The sequence below is a fragment of the Silene latifolia genome, chromosome 9 (assembly GCF_048544455.1).
Source record: "Silene latifolia isolate original U9 population chromosome 9, ASM4854445v1, whole genome shotgun sequence".
In the NCBI taxonomy this organism is placed as follows: Eukaryota; Viridiplantae; Streptophyta; class Magnoliopsida; order Caryophyllales; family Caryophyllaceae; genus Silene; species Silene latifolia.
In genome coordinates, this window is record NC_133534.1 from 70,822,489 (window position 1) to 70,846,833 (window position 24,345).

Consider the following 24,345-nt stretch of genomic DNA (forward strand, 5'->3'; position numbering starts at 1 on the left):
AATTCGCGGTTATTTCGCCAGTTCCCTCACCCCTTGTCCTGGTCTTAGGTTCGATGATGAGAATACGATATCTGGTTGTTTTGAGTACTATATTATGAGACGGAGTAATGAGTGAGACGGAGTAATTACTTGGTTAATTAATGGAATTAGAGAGTGTAGAAATATAGTTGGATAAGTAAGATGGTACATATTAACGGAATCAAATTGATTATGGAATAGAAATCAATGTTTAGTTGGTGATAGTTATCTATTTGATTATACGAAGTAGTGTTTAACAATGGAGTATAGTTGGAAGGTTGATAAGACTTCTTATATGGTAATTAATTTATAGCTAATATCATTTTGCGGTGGTAGTGTAGTGTAAGAACATATGTTTGATGGTGGACAATTATACGAGAGCACAATAGAGGTTGATCATCCAAATGTATACCGTGTCATATAATTATGATTATGTTAACCAGAATGCAAGAAAAGTTAAGATAATGATTTGAATGAGAGCTTTCGTTATATGGCGATTAAGATTGGATTTTGTATTGTATTTAATTCCTTGTGTGTTATCGGTCTCGATTTAATAGTTAGCTTGCATTTATATCCGTATTCATTACGTGAGTAACGGTAGAGATTAACTCAAGTCCCATGGATGGACTTTGTGTCATAGTAGTGTCGGGTCTTGTAATCAAGTTAGGATTGAGGCTTGGTTTTAAGTCGTCCTTTAGCTGCGGTTGAAGGAGTTTCGTGGGTGGCTTATTAGGATGCTCTATGGGTGTACTATGGGAATGTTTATACAGAGTTATGTGGGTCTTAAAGTATCCATATTAGTGGTTGGCCAGTAGCAGTCGTAAAGCTCTGTTTTGTTGTCGTTATGGCAAAAGGTTGTCAAGGCCATGTGCATCTTATAAGCCTTGTTTTATACTAGTGCTTAATTGTTGAAGGAAATTACGTTGATGATAGTTTTGAGTTGCTTGTTGCCGTCGTACCGACATCGGTGCGAGGATGATTCCTGTTGCAAAGTCAGTAGTTAGAAGCTTGGTTTTGTCATATTTCTTAATAAGGATGCATGTGTATAATGTTTGACCAATAAGTTATATATAAAGGGTAGTAGGAGTGTTTTGCTTTTATTTTAAGTAGATTCAAATAATATCAGTTGGTGATGAAGAGAATTGTTGGCTTGATCATGAAAACGGATTCACAAGTAGCTGTAATAGTTGAAGTCATAAGACAAGAAGACTATAGTTGGGCTCACAACCCGCGGTGGCGAGCCTAGAGAATAATAATTGGGCTCACAACCCGCAGTGGCGAGCCTAGAGAATTATAGTTTGGCTCACAACCCGCAGTGGCGAGCCGGGCAAATAAAGAGGCCTTTAGTAGTCGTATGAAGTAGAGTGAATCCTATCGTAGTCATTAGATACATGGCATAGAGGTGTGCATTTAAACTTGATGGGTAATCATTTCTTGTTTACGTTTAGTCTCAAAGAAGTAAAGTTTATAGCATGTGTAATTGATTGAAGATAGCTGGTGTTGTTTAGAAAACGACAGACACGAGGTCACGAGGATAAAAGTTTTAGTATCCACTTGTTATGTGTGTTATAATACTAATGTCTCTGTTAAGACTTGTGTTATGATATTGGTTAATAACTATTTAGTTTATAAGAGGACATTTGCTAGTGGTGGCAAAGGCGTGAAAATTGTGATGATGATAAGATGATAGTTTATCAAGTAGAACATTTGTTAGTTTGAGCCAAGAATGTTTCAAGTATAGGTGGTATACTATGTTACGATATTTTATAAGGCATAACGGCGTATGTTTAGATAAAAGTTTAAAAACTGGGAAGACGGTGAGTATTTATATGGACGGGAAAAAATGATTATTTAGTCATTTTGGTCAAGTAATCATGAAATGTAATTTGTGGTAAAGAATGTTAATTAGTACTCGTAGTTCATTTGTTTTATCTTTGGAAATACTAAGCTGAAGAATTCTCGTTTTCCTTTCCTTTAATTCTAATATTTAAATTTCCATGAGGTAGTGTAGTGTTACTCAGCTTATGTTTGTCCCATTTGGGCTACCTGTCATGGTAACGGTTTATTTTCAGGTGACTTCCGCTGCAGCTCAAAAGTTCAAAAGGATTTGTTTTCAAGTCAAGATTTTTATTATAGCTTGTAAAAATTTTTGATTCCATTTTGTATTATTTATTTTTAAAAGGATTTGTAATAAGAAACTTTGTATATTAATTATAATATCTCTGTATTTCGGCATGTTTTATATGTAAAAGTTAGTTTTAATTTAGCAGAAAATCAGGAGTGTTACAATTGGTATCAGAGCCGGTTTCATTCTTGGTTAGGTGTTGAGATCTTCACATCTTAACATCGCTGATTTTAGTTTTCAAGCTCTTTTATAAAAAAATTTGATGCGACTTGATTTGAATTTTAAGTTCATGGACGAACTTTATCTTAAAGTGGGTGGATTTTTGATATCATTATTCAGTTGTGTTTGGTTTTAACAAGTCTTCTTTATGGATTGATAGTGTCAGGAACCCTTTTGTTCCTTTCGTTTTGGAAAAACGTAATTTTAAAGGATTTTCATTTCTAGTATATTTGTAAGGTTTCGAAAATTGATTTTGTCCTTCGAAGGCGAAGTTTCTTTCTTGGTTAGGTGTTCTAGATCGTCACATTTTAGCACATTTTAGCACCGTTTGTTTTTAATTTTAAAAGTTTTTGCAAGTTTTGCATTTCACAAAATTTAAAATATTGAATTGTCGGTGCTGAACATTGTTTTTAAGGTGGATGTATTGTGATAGCACTAAATTTTTGTTAAAAAAATAGTGTTTTATTATGAAATAACTCAAACTTCGAGGGCGAAGTTTCTTTTAAGGGGGGAAGATTGTAATACCCTAAATATTTTTATTTCTATTAAACTTATAATTTCTTTATAAGAAAAATATATAGTTTAATTTATATTGGATATTTCATTATCTTGAAATTTGTTGTATAAAAGATTTTTTTTTTGCTACATAGGTTAAAGGATCCCCTTATTTGATCTCCTAGAATTGTTGTTAGCCCAAGACCGACTGAATCATACTAAGTTTCTTTTTGGAAATTAGAATAAAAAAAACAAAAGAAGGGGCCACAATTTCTTCCAAGGGTTTCCACAACCTTCCTGTGTTTTCCTTGAATTTTCCTCATTATTATACAATCTCCCATTATCTCCTCCATTTAAAAAAAAAAAAAATCTTTTTGGAATTAATCAGTCATAGATCTTTAACATTTTCTATGAAAACTATCAATCATTCTCTTGAACGGGACCATTGTAGCCTTGGTGTTCTTCTCCACCTTGGGCAAATCCATTTACTTCTTGTTCCAGTTAGTTATCCGAGACAAGTTTGTCAAATTATACTTTCAGTGGTTGGAATTTACCTTCAGCAGTTTCTAATTGTTTAGAGTGTTAAAAGGTAACACGATTCTACCGATCCTATTATTATTATTATTGTTCAAGGTCGTATGTAATATGTGTTGGCTGCCTTCTTGATGTTGTGATTATGTGTCGAATTATTTATATGGCTGATTGTTGTTATTGAATATGCATACATATATATTAGTAGTCATATTATTTTCTATTATTTAGTTTTGTGCGTGAGATGGGTTTTGGGGATTTGCAATCAATGTTGAGTTGGTTAAAGTAAATTCTAGTTATTTCTAATCGATGGATGGTTATAGAGTATGGACATCTCGTTCTCCAAACATGGACATATTACTGACTATTTGCTTGTTACAAAGAGCATTGAAGGTGTTGTAGATAATGGCAATGGTTATAGTATGCCGTTGGTGTTTATGACACGGCCTATTCTGGTGCCTTGTGGTTTATATGTGGGTACTAATTCGGAGATTGTATATTTGGAGATTGCCATTTTTGGGTTTAGAATCTGTGGTACTTGAGATTATTGTTTTTGGTATTATATTTAAATTGTCGTATCCTTTGACCTACACTCGTGGGTGAGTAGCTTAAAGTTTTACTTTAAATGTTGAGCACGGTTCTTTATTTGAACCTTTGACGATATTGATATCGAGATTGAGATTGGTTACTGTTATTGAGTTATGGAGCCTTTGAGCCGAGTTATTTTTACGGTCTGGTGTGACCATGGTTATTGAGTTATCTTATTATGAGTTTGAAATCGATATTGAGATGGAAATATTACTTCGCGGTTATTCCGCCAGTTCACTCACCCCTTGTCCTGGTCTTAGGTTCGATGATGAGAATACGATATCTGGTTGTTTTGAGTACTATATTATGAGACGGGGTAATGAGTGAGACGGAGTAATTAGTTGGTTAATTAATGGAATTATAGAGTGTAGAAATATAGTTGGATAAGTAAGATGGTATATATTAACGGAATCAAGTTGATTATGGAATAGAAATCAATGTTTAGTTGGTGATAGTTATCTATTTGATTATACGAAGTAGTGTTTAACAATGGAGTATAGTTGGAAGGTTGATAAGACTTCTTATATGGTAATTAATTTATAGCTAATATCATTTTGCGGTGGTAGTGTAGTGTAAGAACTTATGTTTGATGGTGGACAATTATACGAGAGCACAATAGAGGTTGATCATCCAAATGTATACCGTGTCATATAATTATGATTATGTTAACCAGAATGCAAGAAAAGTTAAGATAATGATTTGAATGAGAGCTTTCGTTATATGGCGATTAAGATTGGATTTTGTATTGTATTTAATTCCTTGTGTGTTATCGGTCTCGATTTAACAGTTAGCTTGCATTTATATCCGTATTCATTACGTGAGTAACGGTAGAGATTAACTCAAGTCCCATGGATTGACTTTGTGTCATAGTAGTGTCGGGTCTTGTAATCAAGTTAGGATTGAGGCTTGGTTTTAAGTCGTCCTTTACCTGCGGTCGAAGGAGTTTCGTGGGTGGCATATTAGGATGATATATGGGTGTACTATGGGAATGTTTATACAAAGTTATGTGGGTCTTAAAGTATCCATATTAGTGGTTGGCCATTAGCAGTCGTAAAGCTCTGTTTTGTTGTCGTTATGGCAAAAGGTTGTCAAGGCCATGTGCATCTTATAAGCCTTGTTTTATACTAGTGCTTAATTGTTGAAGGAAATTACGTTGATGATAGTTTTGAGTTGCTTGTTGCCGTCATACCGACATCGGTGCGAGGATGATTCCTGTTGCAAAGTCAGTAGTTAGAAGCTTGGTTTTGTCATATTTCTTAATAAGGATGCATGTGTATAATGTTTGACCAATAAGTTATATATAAAGGGTAGTAGGAGTGTTTTGCTTTTATTTTAAGTAGATTCAAATAATATCAGTTGGTGACGAAGAGAATTGTTGGCTTGATCATGAAAACGGATTCACAAGTAGTAGTAATAGTTGAAGTCATAAGACAAGAAGACTATAGTTGGGCTCACAACCCGCAATGGCGAGCCTAGAGAATAATAATTGGGCTCACAACCCGCAGTGGCGAACCTAGAGAATTATAGTTTGGCTCACAACCCGCAGTGGCGAGCCGGGCAAATAAGGAGGCCTTTAGTAGTCGTATGAAGTAGAGTGAATTCTATCGTAGTCATTAGATACATGGCATAGAGGTGTGCATTTAAACTTGATGGGTAATCATTTCTTGTTTACGTTTAGTCTCAAAGAAGTAAAGTTTATAGCATGTGTAATTGATTGAAGATAGCTGGTGTTGTTTAGAAAACGATAGACACGAGGTCACGAGGATAAAAGTTTTAGTATCCACTTGTTATGTGTGTTATAATACTAATGTCTTTGTTAAGACTTATGTTATGATATTGGTTAATAACTATTTAGTTTATAAGAGGACATTTGCTAGTGGTGGCAAAGGCGTGAAAATTGTGATGATGATAAGATGATAGTTTATCAAGTAGAACATTTGTTAGTTTTAGCCAAGAATGTTTCAAGTATAGGTGGTATACTATGTTACGATATTTTATAAGGCATAACGGTGTATGTTTAGATAAAAGTTTAAAATTGGGAAGACGGTGAGTATTTATATGGACGGGAAAAAAATGATTATTTAGTCATTTTGGTCAAGTAATCGTGAAATGTAATTTGTGGTAAAGAATGCTAATTAGTACTGTAGTTCATTTGTTTTATCTTTGGAAATACTAAGCTGAAGAATTCTCGTTTTTCTTTCCTTTAATTCGAATATTTAAATTTCCATGAGGTAGTGTAATGTTACTCAGCTTATGTTTGTCCCATTTGGGCTACCTGTCATGGTAACGGTTTATTTTCAGGTGACTTCCGCTGCAGCTCAAAAGTTCAAAAGGATTTGTTTTCAAGTCAAAATTTTTATTATAGCTTGTAAAAGTTTTTGATTCCATTTTGTATTATTTATTTTTAAAAGGATTTGTAATACGAGACTTTGTATATTAATTATAATATCTCTGTATTTCGGCATGTTTTATATGTAAAAGTTAGTTTTAATTTAGCCGAAAATCAGGGGTGTTACAACGACGGCCTAGAAAGGCCTGTTAAAATGGTTATACAAAACCGGGTTTGAAAATCGTCATTACGACGGCCTAGAAAAGCGTGTTGAAATGGTTATACAAAACCGGGTTTGAAAATCGTCATTACGACGGCCTAGAAAGGCGTGTAACGGTCGGCGAAAGACCGAGTTTTGAAATGGCCATTATAGCGGCACGAAAAGGGTGATTTGAAAGTTTGAAAATGACACGGAAGGACTTATGATCAAGTAGCACATAAGAACTCACAGTTCATTATATTATGCATTATGCTGACACGGGTTTTGGCTTAAAAGGGTGGGTTACACACCAAGCAATCAAACCCCAATTTGCGAGAGGGATACCAATCCAAACAAAATGTGTAAGGAGGGTGCCCTAGCCTCGTGCTCGAAAGTGATGAAAGCTCTTTGACGAAACAGAAATGTGTAACATCATCGGTATGCTTGACTCATTCGGGATTCGAAACGCGGGGATGAGAAAAACTCACGCCGACGAGACGAGCCAATTGGTCGGTAAAGGTTAGGTTGTGGGCTCGGACAAGGAACCCGACCGTGACCGTAATATCAATTAATGCATTCCAACCAAGACCTCGTTCGAGTCTCACCATCTAGGGATCACAAAGACGTAAGTGTCCTAGTCCTCCCCAGCAGAGTCACCAATCTGTGGACATGGCCCACCTGCGTATGCCCAGCCGATCTGTGGACAATGGCAGCGGTCTCTTTGAAAGCCACGCTCGGCGGCGTAAAATGCTTTCGACCGGATCGCTTTAGATTGATCGGTTTCATCTCGGTCAAGGGTCTCGAAACGATTAGAGATGTTCAGAGTCGCCACCAAGCATTTGTTGGATGCCTGGAACCCGTTCGAATTCCACTTTATACCTCGGTCAAATCGAAGCACAAAGCAGCGTTTGACATAGGTACTAAAGATAAGGAAATCGTCCCTCTTTAGCATCATATCTCTAGAATTACTCTCGTACGCCCTGGATAAGGTCGTCCACTATCCAAAGTTTCTGAGTGAGAGGTGAAGGTACGTATTGGGAAGCCCTTTAATCAGACACCCAATCCCGCCCGCGTTTAGCGGCTTCTACTGATCGATCTTGGTTGGTTGAATGCAAAAGTTGATAAAACGGTTTAAATGCATGAATGCGCATCTAATGATTTAAACCTAAAATGTGAGAGATTTTTAAGTTGGTTGATTTAATCCAAGTATCAAGTATAAGATGTCGAGTTGGATTAATGATTGATTTGCATGCAAGACGGAAATTAAACATCCATTTACCGTATTAGGTTTAGGGTGCATAACATGATCCATTTGTCTTAGTAAGGCATTTTGCAAATATGATTTTGAATCATCAAATAGTCATCTGATCCGTCCTATATCCGGGTTAATCCGGAGTCGGGATCGTCCTAGACTAATGCTGGAAGGGAACAGGCCTTGTACCAGACGGCTACATGAGGCGCGAGCCAGCCGGCGGTGTAAGAGGCCTCCCTCTAGTTTTGAAAATGAGAAATGGAGAGCCTGTTTAGGCGCGGGTTAGCCCACGGTTTATGTGCCGTGTTCTGACCTTTTCGAAAACGTTATAAAACGTGTTGAAAAATGGGTATTTGGACCCGGTTTGATTTGAGGGGGTCGTTTAGACCGCATTTGTTGATTTGAAGAACTAGACTCGAATAATCATCATTGTTTTGATAATATTCGGTGTCGGGTTCGATTTGACAAACTTGACATGAATAGCTTTGAAAATGATTATGGACTAATTGTTTTAAGTCGATTTGAATGTTATTAGTCGATACTCGTCATCGTAACCGGGTTAAAATCCGGCATGGTATGTAGAACCAAGGATGATTTCGTGTTGGTGACTAATGTGTTTGTTTAAAATGTAAAGAAATGATGAAAGGCTTTAAAATACCTTCCAAAATGTAAAGAAATGAAATAAAAGGTTTTAAAATACCTTTTAAATGTCATTAACCAAATATTATCACCGAAACACGGATTTAACCGTCATGGTATGAGGAACCAAGGGTGAAAAATGTTTTATGGTTAAAACATGTGAAATAAAATAGAAATGGTTCGAAAATACTTGAAATGGTGAAAACCGATTACAAATATAAAAAATGGATTAAGGGAAATGACGAGAACAAACACGGTTGATCTCTAGTCTGAGTACCCCATTTAGGCGCGGGCCAGTTGGCGACCTAAGGGGCTTCTGCCTCAGACCAAAAATCGGTTTTGGCTCGTTTATTCCATGTTTTGGTTCATGTTATGCATGTTTTAGCATGTTGTAGTCATGGAACAAATGAAAACATAACAAAAGAGGATTTTTACACCCTCATACTTACATGTTTGGCTATGTCGAGTGACCGACGTAAGTGTAACAACTCGTTTGATCGGAAAAAACTCGGTTTAAAACCGTTTTTGTAAGTAAAAAGAGTGTGTTAATGTTTAGTGACGGTGTAGTGGTCGAAGTGGTCGGTCAAGTGATTTAATGCACGATGACGGTACCAAACAATGTGTAAGGCTTATATTTACGATCGGTAGGTCGTAAATACGCGTCGGGTTGTGACTTAAGAAGTCGAGTCGAGAATTTTAAGGGAGAAAAGAGGGGACGGACAGTCGGACACTCGCGTAAGTTCTCAAATTGGGGCATTTGAGGGGTATTTATAGGGAAATGAGTGGTTGTGTGAGTTTTGAGCGACGTGGCCACCTGGGGTGCTCAAAGAGGCGCGAGCCACGTCGCGGTTCTTCGAGTTGTGTTGTCGCTTTCACAACAAACGCAATCATGATTTGTTTTATCCTAGGTTTTGTAGTCACATGTTTGGTACTTGACCAACATGAATCCGGGAAAACTTAAGGTAGAAGGCTTGAGATATTTTGTTTTTGTGGTTGACTCGGTTTGACTCGTTGTTGGAGTCGGGATTTGAATTTTTGAGTCGGTTTTTGGTCCGGTGTCGGTTTTGACTCTAGTTAGTGTCATTGCGACCCCGTCGTCGTGCATTAAACACTCCAGGTATCTTTGAAATGTTTTGAAATGTTTTATTTTCGAAATCGTTTTAAGTTTTCCGACGTAAAGTTGTACACAAACTGTCGATCAAACGCCGCGATTCCAAAACATGTTGTAGTCCGATAATCATCGGGTGTTTGTTGGAGTCTCAGCAGATATTGGGTATCTACAGACTCCCGTTTGCCGAATCATGGAACAATAGTCACAAAAATTTTGAACATGCAAATTGGGATCCTCCAAAGGACTTCCCCCAAATTGTTTCCTCTCCACAAGTCTAATGAAAGCCGGTTTGATCTCGAACTCCGGGGCGGTAATTTGAGTAGTTGTAATACCGGCCGGAAGCATAGCCGCGGTGGACTTGGAATGATCGGAAATTTTCACCATCTTTTTAGTTGGAGATGGTAGTGGTGGTGGTGAAAATGATGAAATAGAAACCTCCTCCTCTTCAAAAGCTTTAAGATCGTCTAAGTAAGACTTTCTTGCACTTTTCATTTGCATGGGAGAAGCAGCCTCTTTACTTTCTTTCAAAAAACGTCGTCTTCTACGCAAGGTTTTCTCGGGCTCGGAATCCGATGAAATCAATTCTCTAATATGAGAAGACCTGGGCATAAGACAACTATCTCAAGAAATTCGTAAGTAACGGTCTCAAGGAACAAGTGTTCCTCAAGACAAAGGAAAACAAGATAGAAATCAACAGTGCTAAACGCAATAAAACCGTGCTCCCCGGCAACGGCGCCAAAATTTGGTAGGCTTTGTCGCACACCTAATCAAACATAAATTTCCCTAGACACAAATTAATGTAGTACGAGGGGTCGAACACAAGGAGACAGGAATTGCGTTATGAAAAGCTATGAAAAGACTTCTATCAAGGTCGATTACGATTGTTTGTTTGATTGGTTTGGTAACTAGCAAATTAAACGATGTAAATATATACGATAAAGGAGTCTAGGAGAGTCAGGTCACACATGCAATTGTATATAGAAGTACATGTTAAACTCGGAATAAATAACATTGTCAATTTGTTTAGGCTTAAAGACAACCACCTCTTGGCCTTATTGTCAACCATAGACCGGGTCCTAGAGAACTCTCGTTATAACTAGGTTGTCCTACTACCACATGCTTAGTCTAATTCGATTCCGTACCTCTCGACTTATAGAACAAATTAACAAAGGTAATCAATGAATATGGCCACTAAACAAAGATTAATCATGACGATGGAAGCATATGATAGAAACATTTAGACAATATTACATCAACCTAATTTAACATTTATAAATATTAATCATGCATGGCTTCCCTAATCCCTAGACAAATGGAACTACTCACTCATGTTGAAAATAAAACTAACAACAATGTACGAAATGATAAACATGATAACAATGTAAATATAACTAAATGAAATATTATAAATTATAAATAAACTAAATAGAAATAACATGTGAATTAGTGAAATGACTAATGATGAGAAATGTAAAATGAAATGTTAGAATTAAACTATGGTGATGACTTGATAACAAAATGGAATAACAAACTAATGTGAAATGCTAATAACTAAAATGTAAATTATAAAATAACGATAATAGAAAATGCGATAACGTAATGAACTAGGATCGAAATTATCGTAACAAGAACTTGTAACTTGAATGGAAGAACACAAATGAAACCCGAATAAACTTGAATAAGAACTTGTATTATAAGAACCAAATGCTTAAAGTAAATTGTTTAACAAAGAACCAAATGCTTAACAATATGAAACTAATATGAAAACTAAGAGAATTTGTGTGCTAAGTATGTAAAGGAGTTTAAAATGATGTAAGAAAAGATATCCTACAATGACGGATTAAGACCCCTATTTATAGTAAAATAGGGGCATAACGTAAAAATTCTGGGGTAAGCAAACCGCGATCGGGGATGGGCCACCCCGATCGGGACCGTGGATATCCAGCCACATTCTTTTAAATTCTTGATTAAATGCTCAAGGGATCCAATGTTTGCGATTACTGCCCCTTAATTCACCCGGATAAATGCTTCATTTGGCATCCTAAGCTTCTCAATTGACTTGGTCTTTGGACCTCCTTTTGGGCTTGACTTTCATTCCTTTGTTTTGGGCTCCAACTTCTATTTGTCATCATGCTTGCTTCCACTTAGCTTAATGAACTCCGGTGTTTGCTAAAATTACGGGAATAAACTACTGAATGCTCAAATTCCTACAAAATGCAACAAATACAAGCAACACACCTAGAACACAAGATTAGCTCAAAAAAACACTAATAAAAGGGTGATATTTAGTCAAAACCGAGATAAAATGAGGGATAAAATCCTATATAAAATGGACACATCATCGACACAACACCTCATAACTTAACTGTAATACTCCCTCCTATTCGATGATCTATATAACCTTCTCCTTTCATTTTGACACAAAGATTAAGGAAACACACTACCCCACCATATAATTAAATTTGGACCACACAAATACACTACCCCACCATACAATTAAATTTGAACCACACAAACACTAACCAAAAATAGATATAGAGAAGATATTGTGAATAGACGAAAAAGGAAACAGCGAGGGTTATTCATAATATCATAGAGTACTAGGTTACTTTTTCAAATAATCAATTTTTTTGAAAATACATAATATAAATGCATCAGGAGAAAAGAAAGCGGACAAAACAATGTGATTATGCTTAAATTATTTAATTTCTGTGTGAATTTTTAGGTTGTCGTATCGTATATACGGAAATTCGTGTAGTAAAAACCGTTTATTGTATCGTATCCGTATATTAAACATGTATCGTATATCATTTCTCAACCCATGACCTATGCCCCTTCACCCACTCCGATAACCATTGTGGACCACGTTACCTGCGACACGATGGCATTTGCCCACGAAGTACCCGGAAAGGCATGTCATGAGTTTAATTCTGATCTGTAAACTTGTAAAACCGATGGACAAAATGGTTGGAGCGAGTTTACAAATAGGAGTCGACACAAAATTATGATGGAAAATTTAGAGACCTTTTGAAAGAACTTTATGTCATGTCAAATTAAGTACAGAGTAGAAATGATACGAAGACTAAAGATAAAGAATCGTTATTCTGGGTACTCTATGTCTACTATGACTCTTTCATGCCAATGGATACAGACATTCGATAATATTATTATAGCTGACTTTAAACATATTATATAATAACATAACAATATACAATAACTCGAAATGATATTTGTGTTAAAATGCAATAACTACGATATAATACACCTATAGTACCGATGGTGCTTCTAAAAGTAGTTCTGAGCTAGCGGTGAAGGGACATTTCGAGGCGAAACAGGTAATTTCATATCAGTTTTCTACTTCTCTTGTGGTATTTGCACATCCATGAAGGCAGGACTAAGTAATGGCCTTGCTAGCGAAATTGAAGCGAGCTAAGCATCTTCGTATCAATAATTTGATAGTGGAAATGGACAATGAGGCTTGTGTGAAATTGGTTTTGACGAACTAGCTATGGACTAGCTTGTCAGTAAAAGCCTCAGTCTTTGGTTGTGAAATGCACAGAGTACGTGAATGCCTGAAGTTGAATTGTCAAGCTAGATCATGCTTTAACCGGGCGAGTGATTGACTCACCAAATAAGGCGTCATTGCTTCAAGAAGTCTTGTCATTATTGATGCTCCTCTGCCAGAACCTGGGGTCTATAATCAATGAAGATATTCTTGGAGTCGCATTTTTCTCGTGCTATAGTTTGTTAAACTCATTTCGGCCTTGCCTATCTAGGTCTCTAATTAGACCTAGCAAACTTATTATTCAGTTCGGTTTTGAATTGGGTTAGGTCGGTTTAACTTGAATCAAATTTATTTTATTTTTAGTTTCAGTTCGATTTCGATTGGATTTATTTCGGTTAGCCACTTTAATTGATTTATGCTATTTCGAATCATGTATAATTCGGGCTGAGTCAATATCAGTTCAGTTGACTTTCAATTCACTCACTATTATACATTTGAAATTCCCACTTGTACCCCTAATTTCAAGAAAATCCACTTATACCCTGCAATTTACTAGTTATTCTCAGTTATATCCCTCAAGTACATGCTAATCTCACTTGCAAGTTGCACCTCTACTTTTAAGGAAAACTCACACTCCAACATCCAAGTTAGATAGGAATTGTGACCATAATATTAAGCACCAACAATTAAGACGTTAAGTGAATTCTCGCTTGTTATTATGAAGTGGGGAAGAAGTGTTAAGTACCATTAAGTAAATGTATAAGGATTACATAAACAATATGAAGACGAGTACTATAATTGAAATATTTATTTCTCCCCAACAAACATCGTTTTTCCCCCCAAATTCATTTTATATGACTCCACTTGATCTTTAACATTAATCTTTTACCCTTCTTCCCCACTTCATCCGCAACATTCATCATTTACTATATACATAAGGGTATAACCGTATAAGATCATTTACTCTACTTAAGGGGTATAAGTGAGAATAACTATGAAGCTGAAGGGTATGGGTGGGCTTTTTTTAAAAGTATGGGTACAAGTGAGATTAACGCATACAAGTGGGGTAAAAGTGAAGATTTCCCTTGATTTATTTATATAAAAAAATAATACAGTTTTTTTATGGGATACCCCTGAACTATTGGCGTTTCTAAGTGGTACCCTCGCGTTTCTGAAATTACGAGTTGTACCCTTAAACTCCATTAGTTATTCCTAAGCGTGCCCATTAGTTTCTAAGTCGTCGAGTTTAGGCGTTAAGTGCATCAATTCTTATATCCTACACTCATGTGTAGGATACTCCATACTCCCCCACTCCCCTCTTATCCTCAACTTCTTCAACTCCCTCTTTTTTATTTTATTTTTTATTTTTTTTAAAAAAAAAAAATTAACTTCCACTTTTAAGAAAATTACAAGTGTTATTCCGCTTACACAAAAACTTTAGAGAGATCGATCTCCCAATAGCATTATTGAGATAAATCTCACAAGATGAGGGGAGGGAGTTACTTATTTCTTATTTTCCATGTTATGTCTCCCACTAATTTAGAGGGAGACGGTCTCTCATGAGTGATACCGAGTTTGTCGTGCTCCTCGGTATGCAAACAATATTTGTAAACTCGATATCTAACTAATGAATGTAGTAGGGTAAGGAGGTCGATCCATAGAGATGGTGTTTGGCTCTTAAATTAATTGTCCACTTCCTAGTTTAGTTCTAGCAAATGTTGAATGATTGATCAATTAGCTAATAAGACTACAACTAAAGCAAGCAATGACAAATTGATTAAGATGCAAATTAAGGAAGCAAGGGTGGTAGGGTTCACTCATGTAGAGAAAGGGTTCAAGTAATGGCATAAATAACAAGTGATTAAGTTAAGTTCAAAGGTAAATCCCCACCCCTCGATGTGAGACTAGCCCAAGGTTAAGAGTAATCGAACTCTCGTTCTAATCACCCAAGACCCACTAATCATTATGTGATATCTAGTTACAAGTCAAGCTCTCACCCAACATGTTATAAGATAGTGAAATTGACTCGAATTCTCAATGAGACATTCCCACAAACACTTTGTATGCATGACAATTAAAGGAGAAAGTGCCCACGAATTACTTGTTTGTTCAAGCCAATGATCTACCCCTATTAACCACACAAGATTACCCTTCCACCCAAGCAATACACTACTCAAACATACTAATAGAAATGAGTATAAAAGATGAGAACTTTATCTTGTAAATAGGAAGAACAAGCATTATATAAAGACAAGTAATTAAGCAAACAATAAGCATGTAAACAAATGAAAGAAAGTGAAATTAAGAGAAGGATTATACCAATCTTAATTAAAGGAGCAAATTTTGATTGAAATAAGGAGGATGAATCTCTTCTTCCTTCAAATTGCAACCCACTAATCTAAATGTAAACTAATGAGAATTTTGGAACTTGAATAAACTAAAGAGGAATTAAATTAATGATGAAGAAAGATTGCAACTTTTGATTAAAGGAAATTAAAGGGAGAAATATTAGGGTTCTTGTTACAATAATGAGAGACTAAGCGAGACTAATTTTCTAATCTAATGAATGAATAATCTAAGGTAAACTAAGGTATAATAATCTTGAACTAATGAGAGGTGTCTTTTTATACTAGTCTAATTATAATACTACTAATACAACTAATAATAATAATAATAATAATAATAATAATAATAATAATATTAATATTAATATTAATATTAATATTAATATTAATAATATTATTAATAATATTATTAATAATATTATTAATATTATTAATAATATTAATAATATTATTATTATTATTATTATTATAATAATAATAATAATAATAATAATAATAATAATAATAATAATAATAATAATAATAATAATAATAATAATAATAATAATAACAATAACAATAATAAGAAGAAGAAGAAGAAGAAGAAGAAGAAGAAGAAGAAGAAGAAGAAGAAGAAGAAGAAGAAGAAGAAGAAGAATCCGTTTTTAAAATAATGCTCAAAAATAAAGTATTTGTCATTTTGGGTCGGTTTTGAAAATATTTGTCAAAATTGTGTCCACGTAGACTCGGGTTTTCAAAACCTAAAAATTGGAATAAGCACGCCATTGCTAATGGCGTGTTTAGGTTAAGTAGAAATTGAGGTGAATTTTTTTTTGGACATAAACACGCCACTGTGGATGGCGTGTTCTTTAGCATAATAAAGCTGCTGCAAACTAAGCCAACGACCTTCTTTTCCGCTCTTTTCCACTGCAACTTTAATATCCCTTCTCCCCCTTCTATTAACATTAAGGGTTAATTGATAATCACTACCAACATTAAACCCCAATTTTGTAATCAATACCAAACTAAAAAAAGTTTTATAATCAATACCAATATATAGTCTCCGACCTATATTCACTACCAAGTCCCCTAAAAATGGCACTTTTCGGGCCAATTTGAAAAATTTCGCCCAATTTTATGTATTCTATACCCATTATACCCTTCCCCTTATCTTACACTCCCACCATTACCTTTACTCCATTAACCACCCTAACTCTCCACTGACTACCCCTCACTCCCCCACCACTTACCACCCTCCCTCACAACCAACTATCCCAGATGGAATCGTGCCACAACCGTCAGAGACACCTAGCATCCTCCGCATTGACGACCTAACTCGCACCACCCCTCTCGGACAAAGCATATTCCCGGCCTCTCACCACTACACACCACCTATCGGCTATCACTACTTCACGCTCCCTTCCTAATTCCGACCAACAATCAGTGTATGAATTGTAAGGAAGAGCAGTCCGGTGGTGCACGATGGTTGTCGAACTTGGATCTCTTGATTCGGGTTTGGGTTTCGGTATGAGATGAACGATATTGAGACTAGGGTAGTTGGAGGTGCGAGTGCTGCTATCCGGAATCGAGTGTGGAGTTTGCTGGTGGTGAGGCACGAATGGCGGGTATCATGGGTCAATTCTGAAGATGTTGGTGGTGCGTGGTTGAGGCATCTGCTGTTGGGTTTTCGGACGGGCAGCGTGATTATTGATGATGGAGACGGTAATGATAGAGCCATGGTGGTTGAATTGTGGTGAAGGAGAACGAATTGAGGAGGATGGCGATTGTGCGGCAATGAGTCGGGTTCGGCACCGAATCTGGGTGAGGAAGGTTTGAAAGTTAGTGGCTCGATGAATGGAATATGGTGGCCACGATGGGTGATGGTGATAGGTGTAGTGGGTTGAGGCGGGGTAGTGAGTTGGAGTTAATGTGAAGGGTATTTTGGTGAATTTAATTTATTTGTTACCGGAAAATGGGTTTTGGTAGTGAATATAGATCGGAGACTATATATTGGTATTGATTATGAAACTTTTTTTAGTTTGGTATTGATTACAAAATTGGAGTTTAATGTTGGTAGTGATTATCAATTAACCCTAACATTAATATTTCATCTTCCATCACCATATCTTCTTCATATTTTGCTCTTAATCCATCACATATTATTCATCATAACATGGGCTAGAGCAAACCTACTAGTGAAGGTAACTTTTACGGATTTTCCCCAATATTTGACCACAAATAAATCAAATTGCTCTCCATCTTCAATTTAATCGCCACTCTCGACCTCCATAACAACAACAAACCATCATAACTCTCTCTATCGCCATTGTTTAAGCCCTCATCACAGTCGACTGCCATGGTCACACCATTTACAACTTAGCTCAACAAATAACTTAACCATGCTAACTCACATAAACTAATCTCTCTCCATATAGACTCAATCTGAGATGGAGGACGAAGATAAAATCGTCGCCGTCGCTATCGTTCGTCACCGATCTTTTTGGAGAAAACCTTCAGCGCCACAAAAGAGAGGGTAATTGGGATCGTAACCACCGAAATCATTGGTGGACATGGTGTCTTTGGGCATTAATATTGTTTATCACTAGTGGTCGTGTCGTTGAATATGTCCGAGTGATTTGGGATTTAGGAAGGTTGATTTAATTGTTGAGATTTAAGACTTGCATGACTATAATCTTTTGCAATTTGTGGATTTGAACAAGCCATTTCTTTTGACTTTCTCCTTTGGCCGGTTGGAGAAGCTTTTCTTGCAATTGTTGTAGTGTTAAAAGACCCGCCGTTACAAGTGGCGTGTTTACTCTTAAAGACACGCCATTTGTAGTGGCGTGTTTCGGTCTTCTATCTTGCCTTCTAGATTACACTAAACCCGCCATTGTTAGTGGCGTGTGTATCCCGTGTTTTAGGTTCGTGATTTCCCGTCCTACATGGACACCATTTTGACAAATAGTTTCAAAACCGACCCAAAATAATAAATATTTTATTTTTTAGCATTATTTTAATAAATCGCTCTAATAATAATAATAATAATAATAATAATAATAATAATAATGATAATGATGATAATGATGATGATAATGATAATGATAATGATAATGATAATGATAATGATAATGATAATGATAATAATAATAATAATAATAATAATAATAATAATAATAATAATAATAATAATAATAATAATAATAATAATAACAATCGACACAAACAAAATAGGGAAGGGGAGAAGACACCACAAAAAGGAAGAAAAAGGGAAACCAAGAATCACGCCAAAAAGGGGCTCAGCCGGTCCACCGTGGCCGTGATGGCGGGGCTGGGAGTTCTCTGGAAACAAGGGGAAAATTTGATGTATTCCCAGCCGGGATGGGGGCGGCAGAGGGTGCCCCGTCTGGGAGTGCGATTTTGAGAAGGAGAGTTATGGGAGCCGAGTAGGCGGCAGACGGGTGCCTGGCTGGGAACGCAAGAGAACGAGATGAATTTATTGTGTTGTCCAGGCCGGTGGGGAGGCAGTCGGTGACCCGGCTAGGAGTGCTTTGTGCTGATGTGCGCTGTTGCTGCTGCCATGGTCGAATTTAGTCGATGGTGGTCCCACGGTGTTGTTGCTGCTGCCGGTGATGGTGGATGATGGAGCAGTAGTTCAGGCGAGATGAGCAGGATGGTGGTTCCGTGGTTGTCGATATGGATTAAGCAGGTGGTCGTGGCTACTATTTTGATGTCGGATTTCGATGCCGACTTGATGGTCGTGCTAATAGTTGTTGCTGTTGCTGGTTGTTGTTGCTGTGATGACGGGAACACGAGCAGGGCGAGCAATTGGTGGTGGTGACGGAGTTGATTGGTAAATGTGGGGTTGTCGTGGATTGATGGTGAAATGCAGGTGTCGACAAGGTGGTAGCCGTGGTGGGTCAGCTGCTGCTATTGTTGATTAATGGTGATGCAGGTGGTTAATGGTGGAATGGTGTAGTTGATGTCGGGTTTCAATTCGAGCCATGGTGACTCGACTGATAGGCTGCTTGTGCATGGTGATTAATGTCAGGTATGATGCGATGGAAGGTTATGGAGTGAAATGCTTGGCTGGTTTGACATGATCAAAAAGGGATTTGCGGGGAAGGCTATGAAGAAGACATGGGATTTGCTTTGGCTAGATAGTTTGATAAGTCAACTTTCTTTGTATAATTCCTCCCATTTTCATCCACTTGACTTTGTCTTGGACCATCTTTGACCCGTCTTCTTAGTCTCAGGTTACGTGCTCTCTCTTTATTCTTGAATCGACTCCTACAAAATTAAAACAAAATAAAGCGGTATCAAATACTTGACAAATAACCATTATTCGCAATAAACATGATTGAACTAATAATCACTAATTAAAATAGTAAAATGAGCTATTAAGTCGATTGAAGGGCATAAAAATCGAGTCAAATAAATGATTAAATATGGGATAAAATGACACTAAAATTATACTTATCAAATCTCCCCACACTTAAACCTTACTCGTCCTCGAGTAAGCTCATTAACTAAATTACGACCCTTAATAGAAAATGAGCAAATAGCAAGTGCTTTATTATAAAATCCGAATCGGGTTTAGCTATACCCGTAGCCCTTTCAACTCACAATTTGACACTTATGAGGTGAAGTGCCCTATTGCAAGGCAAGTAAGGTCTTGCTATAAAATTTTGGTCCAAATAGGCACTTAACTACCAAATTAAGCATAGAAATGAACCGATCAAAATGCACACACTTGCCTCAATCAAGCGGAGTTTTCAAAGCCGAACAAAGAGAATCTATAGTGGAGGATGTCGCCTCCGGGTCTTGCCAAGGTGCCGACTCCCTAATTCTAGCTCAAGTAGCCTACATTGACAACACGGGGTGCCTAAGAAATAAATTCTAGGCGGGAAAGGGTAAGTACTTGGCTATACTCCCAAGAATGACACGACACACGCAAGATTCGACTCCATATCAAACCTTTGACCAAAGGAGACACAAGACCGACTCTTACGGGTTTCACTAGACACTCATTGAAGAACCGGGTGATTTTTGTGACAAAAAGTAACCAAAATCACTCCCCTAACTCGGCTTGCGAAGCATGCCCGCATTCTAATATGGTACTCCATCCAATATCCGCAAGAGAAATGTTAAATTGATGCACATACAAGAGAGACAACCGGGTTGTAATGGGGCTCGGGTTAGGTGAAAAGGGGTTGGTGCAAGCACCATCTTAGGACATGTGGGGTTAAGGATCGAGTAGTCGCCACATCGAACCAATTCACTAAACCGTACCAATGCAAAATAATTCTTCCACAAAATTTGGCAAAGATTGCCATCCATAAAAAATTATTCAATTCTTTACAAAACAAACTCAATTTGCAAATTACCAACCCTTTATTAGATACAAACACGACATTCTTTTCTTTTTGTTTTCCACTTCATTTTTTTCTTTTCTATTTGATTTTCTTCTTCACTTTTTTTTCTTTCTTTTTCATTCACTCGTAACCCTTCCTAATGATGCAAAAATTGGCCAACCATCAAGCTTCATTTCACTTTTGTGATATCTATGACCATTCACTTCAAATGAAATCAAATTTCCTACCCAATTATACTCTTCAAAACAACTACATAGACGAACTACTCAACAAAGGTGAGATGTTTATGGAATGTAATTATTTTATTGGCAAATGAAATGGCAAGTCTTAGGCACAAATTGGGTAAACAAAAGGGAAAGATGATCAAATGGATGAAAAATAAGCTTATTTGGCTATAGTGAGGTTACTTTATTGAATAAAAATCGTCTCAATATGCACATCAATATTTCTACGGAATGAAGGAATGAGCACCATACTTATGCGTTTTGACATGACACACCACGCAAGGAGAACTACTCACAAATACCTAACAGGACCGGTTTGATGGACCGGCCATATGGAGGCTCTATCCTCATATTTGAGTATATATGTCGGTCCTAAGTCGAGTCTCGGGTCCAATACGGTCTCACAAGGTGGTCGCAACTCGATTGTTAAGCTGGACTTCCGGGTTTTTGCAAGCAAAAACCCTAATATGTGTCATCAAGAGGTACGAGCTATCAAAAGGGAAATGACACGGGCAAAACAAATTATCATCATTGGCAACATATGCCCTCCACATTTAGACTCTCTATGCAACTATTTACAAACAAGATGCAACGGTTATGAAATGCAACTAAACATATGAACAAGCTATGTGAATGCAAGAGTGAACACATATATACATGTCTAATCTAAATGCATACAAGTTCTAGTCCTAACAACACAAGTATATCCAAAACGGTTCCCAAAAGGAACACCCACATCAAAAATCCCATCCTCCTCCATGCTAATATATACAAAAAGAAAAGAAGGGATAAAGGAGAAAGAATTGGAAGAATTTTACCAAACGTCTTCTATGATGCTCGCATGTGTTGTCAATCAAAAAGGTTAGGACAAATGCAATATATATAATATAAACAGTGCAATATTTTTGAAATTTTTGAATTTTTGAATTTTTAGGCATTTTTGTAATTTTCTCAAATTAACAAGCAAATATATACAAATATAAACAATATGCACAAAGTGGATATTTCCCTCCCCACACTTGAAATTTACATTGTCCTCAATGGAACAAAGTTAGGGAGAGAAGGGAAAATTAAAGAACATATTTTTGTATTTTTCAAAATTAAAGACATGTTTTTGTATTTTTGATATATTCAATTTTTTGGATTTTTTGATTTTTTAAAAGGAAGGTGTAATAAAATAAATAACATGTTTTTGAAAATTTTCAAGTTTTTCAACTTTTATGGGCTTTATATAATGAATACCCTCCCCACACTTAAAACGTGACATTGTCCTCAATGGAACAAATGTAAGGAGAGAACTAAAATGCAAGTAAAGTATAAGTAAGTAAGGAAAGAGAATATATATAATTTAGTGGTTCTTGAGGGACTCCACCAAACCTCTCATCAAAATTTTGTTGCATGAAAATCCAAGTGGCATGATCCATGTCACTCAAGGCACGAAGGAGACGGTCAAAGGCTCTAGCAAAACCTTCAACTAGACACAAGTAGTGCCATGCCATAGTAATCCTCACCCGACCTCTTCTCCAACACTTCTTGTCATTCTTCCTTTTACTCTTCTTTGCACCATTTCTTGGGTCCTTTTGATGGCTTGGACCCTTCTTCTTGAAGAAGTAGCTAGGATGTGAAGGGATCGGCATCTCATAAACCTCATAAAATGAGGAAACCTCCTTATGGTCATCAAGAGAAGAAGAGTGGTGAAGAATAAGAGGTGGAAGGAGTCAACTTCTCATCTTTGAGGTTCAAATTGCTATCATTCATATCACATTCAATTTGACTCTCCATGTGAATCGAACCATTTCCGAAGAGAAGACTCTCAATTTCTTCCAAGCTATTGTCAAAACTACCAAGATCGTAGTTCTTGTCATAGATTCTCAACTCTCCAAGAATGACAATTTCAAATTCATTAACCTCCATTTCCCAACTTTTTTCTTCTTCCCCACATTTGTCATTGACAAGCACTTCTTCTTCAATGATTTCGGAAGGAGGTGGTAGTGGGGAGTCTTCCTCATTATCATAGACATCCCAAATCGGGGCATCAAGCTCTTCATAACTTCCCTCCCCACACTTATCATTTTGCAAGGAATCTTCATAAGTGTTCCATATGGGAGGGCCAAGTTTATCTTCATCATTTGGTTCAAGACCAATCAAGAATTCCCGATCAACCCCTTTGCCAACCACAATTTCTTCCAAGACGAAATTTTCATCTTTCTCAATTTGTTCACTCACTATCTCCATTGATCCTCCTAATTCCTTCCCACTTCTCAAGGTAACCAAGTGGACTTGTTGATGAAGTGGTAGTCCATCTTCCGGGTTAAGTCCTTGAGTTGGCAAAGAATGCGGGCTTCTTTGAGTGTTATAAGTCCATTGATTGGCTATATGAGAATCAAATGTCCTTTGGTGAGTTTGGACATTGGTGAGTTCGGTTCTCAAATTCTTGAATTGTTGATCATAATGGGCTTCTCTTTGTTGAGCTCTAGTATCCATTTCTTCCAACATTCTCTCAATGAGAGGGTTGGCATTTGGAGGTTCAATGAGTGGAGGTTGGTAAGGTTGTTGAAATTGCTCTTGTGAAGGTGGATATGGAATTTATTGTTGGAAATTTTGGTGAGGTGGAATGTATGTTTGGTTGTTTTGTTGTGGAAAGAATGAACAAGTGTCATAAGAATGCCCAATACCACCACAATTCTCACAAGTAGGAGCATATTGTTGATAGTTTCTAGGAGGAGGACCTTGTTGAGAGTAGGTCCTTGGTGGTGACCTAGGCTCTTGAACATAGTAGACCTTGGAATGATTTGGTCTTTCTTCATGATAAGCATTTGCATGCTTCCTCTCCACCAAAAAGCTATCAAATTTCTTTGACAATTCATCAACTTGGCTTTGTTTTCCAATTCTAGCTTTGAAGGTACTTCACTTTTGGACTCATTTTCTCTTCCATAGTCACCTTCTCTACCTCCATAGCTAATTTCCATGTCGTAAATATTTTGGATCAACTCCGTGATTTGGGCATTTTTCATATTGTCAAAGTTGCCACTGGAGGCCGACACAATCATATCCCTAAATCTTTGCTCAAGGGTTTTGAAGAAAATTTGGCTTGTCATCCACTTGGGATTCCATGATGTGGGCAAGAGGTAAGAAGGTCTCTAAATCTTTCCCATGCTTCACTTAAGGTTTCAAGATGCTTTTGCTTGAAGGTTTGGATTTCATGTCTTATTCTAGCGGTTTTTGAAGGAGGGTAAAATTTGTTGATAAAAGCCCTTGACAAGCTTTCCCATGTAGTGAAAGTGCCCGGTTCATGCCATTTTCTAGAATTATCCTTCAAGAAAAGAGGAAAGAGCATAAGAAGAATTTGCTCTTTTGTGATGCCATCGTACTTGATCATACCCGCTTTTTCCTTGAATAAGACAAGATGTTCAT

The 24,345-nt window shown here is 36.8% G+C and overlaps 1 non-coding gene across 1 annotated transcript; it reads left to right on the forward strand.

Annotated features, from left to right (window-relative positions):
* The first annotated feature begins 24,038 nt into the window (after positions 1-24,038).
* LOC141603410 (small nucleolar RNA R71) lies at positions 24,039-24,145 on the forward strand. The gene has a single exon (XR_012525289.1). It is a non-coding gene; the product is annotated as a small nucleolar RNA R71 (small nucleolar RNA).
* The last annotated feature ends 200 nt before the right edge of the window (positions 24,146-24,345 follow it).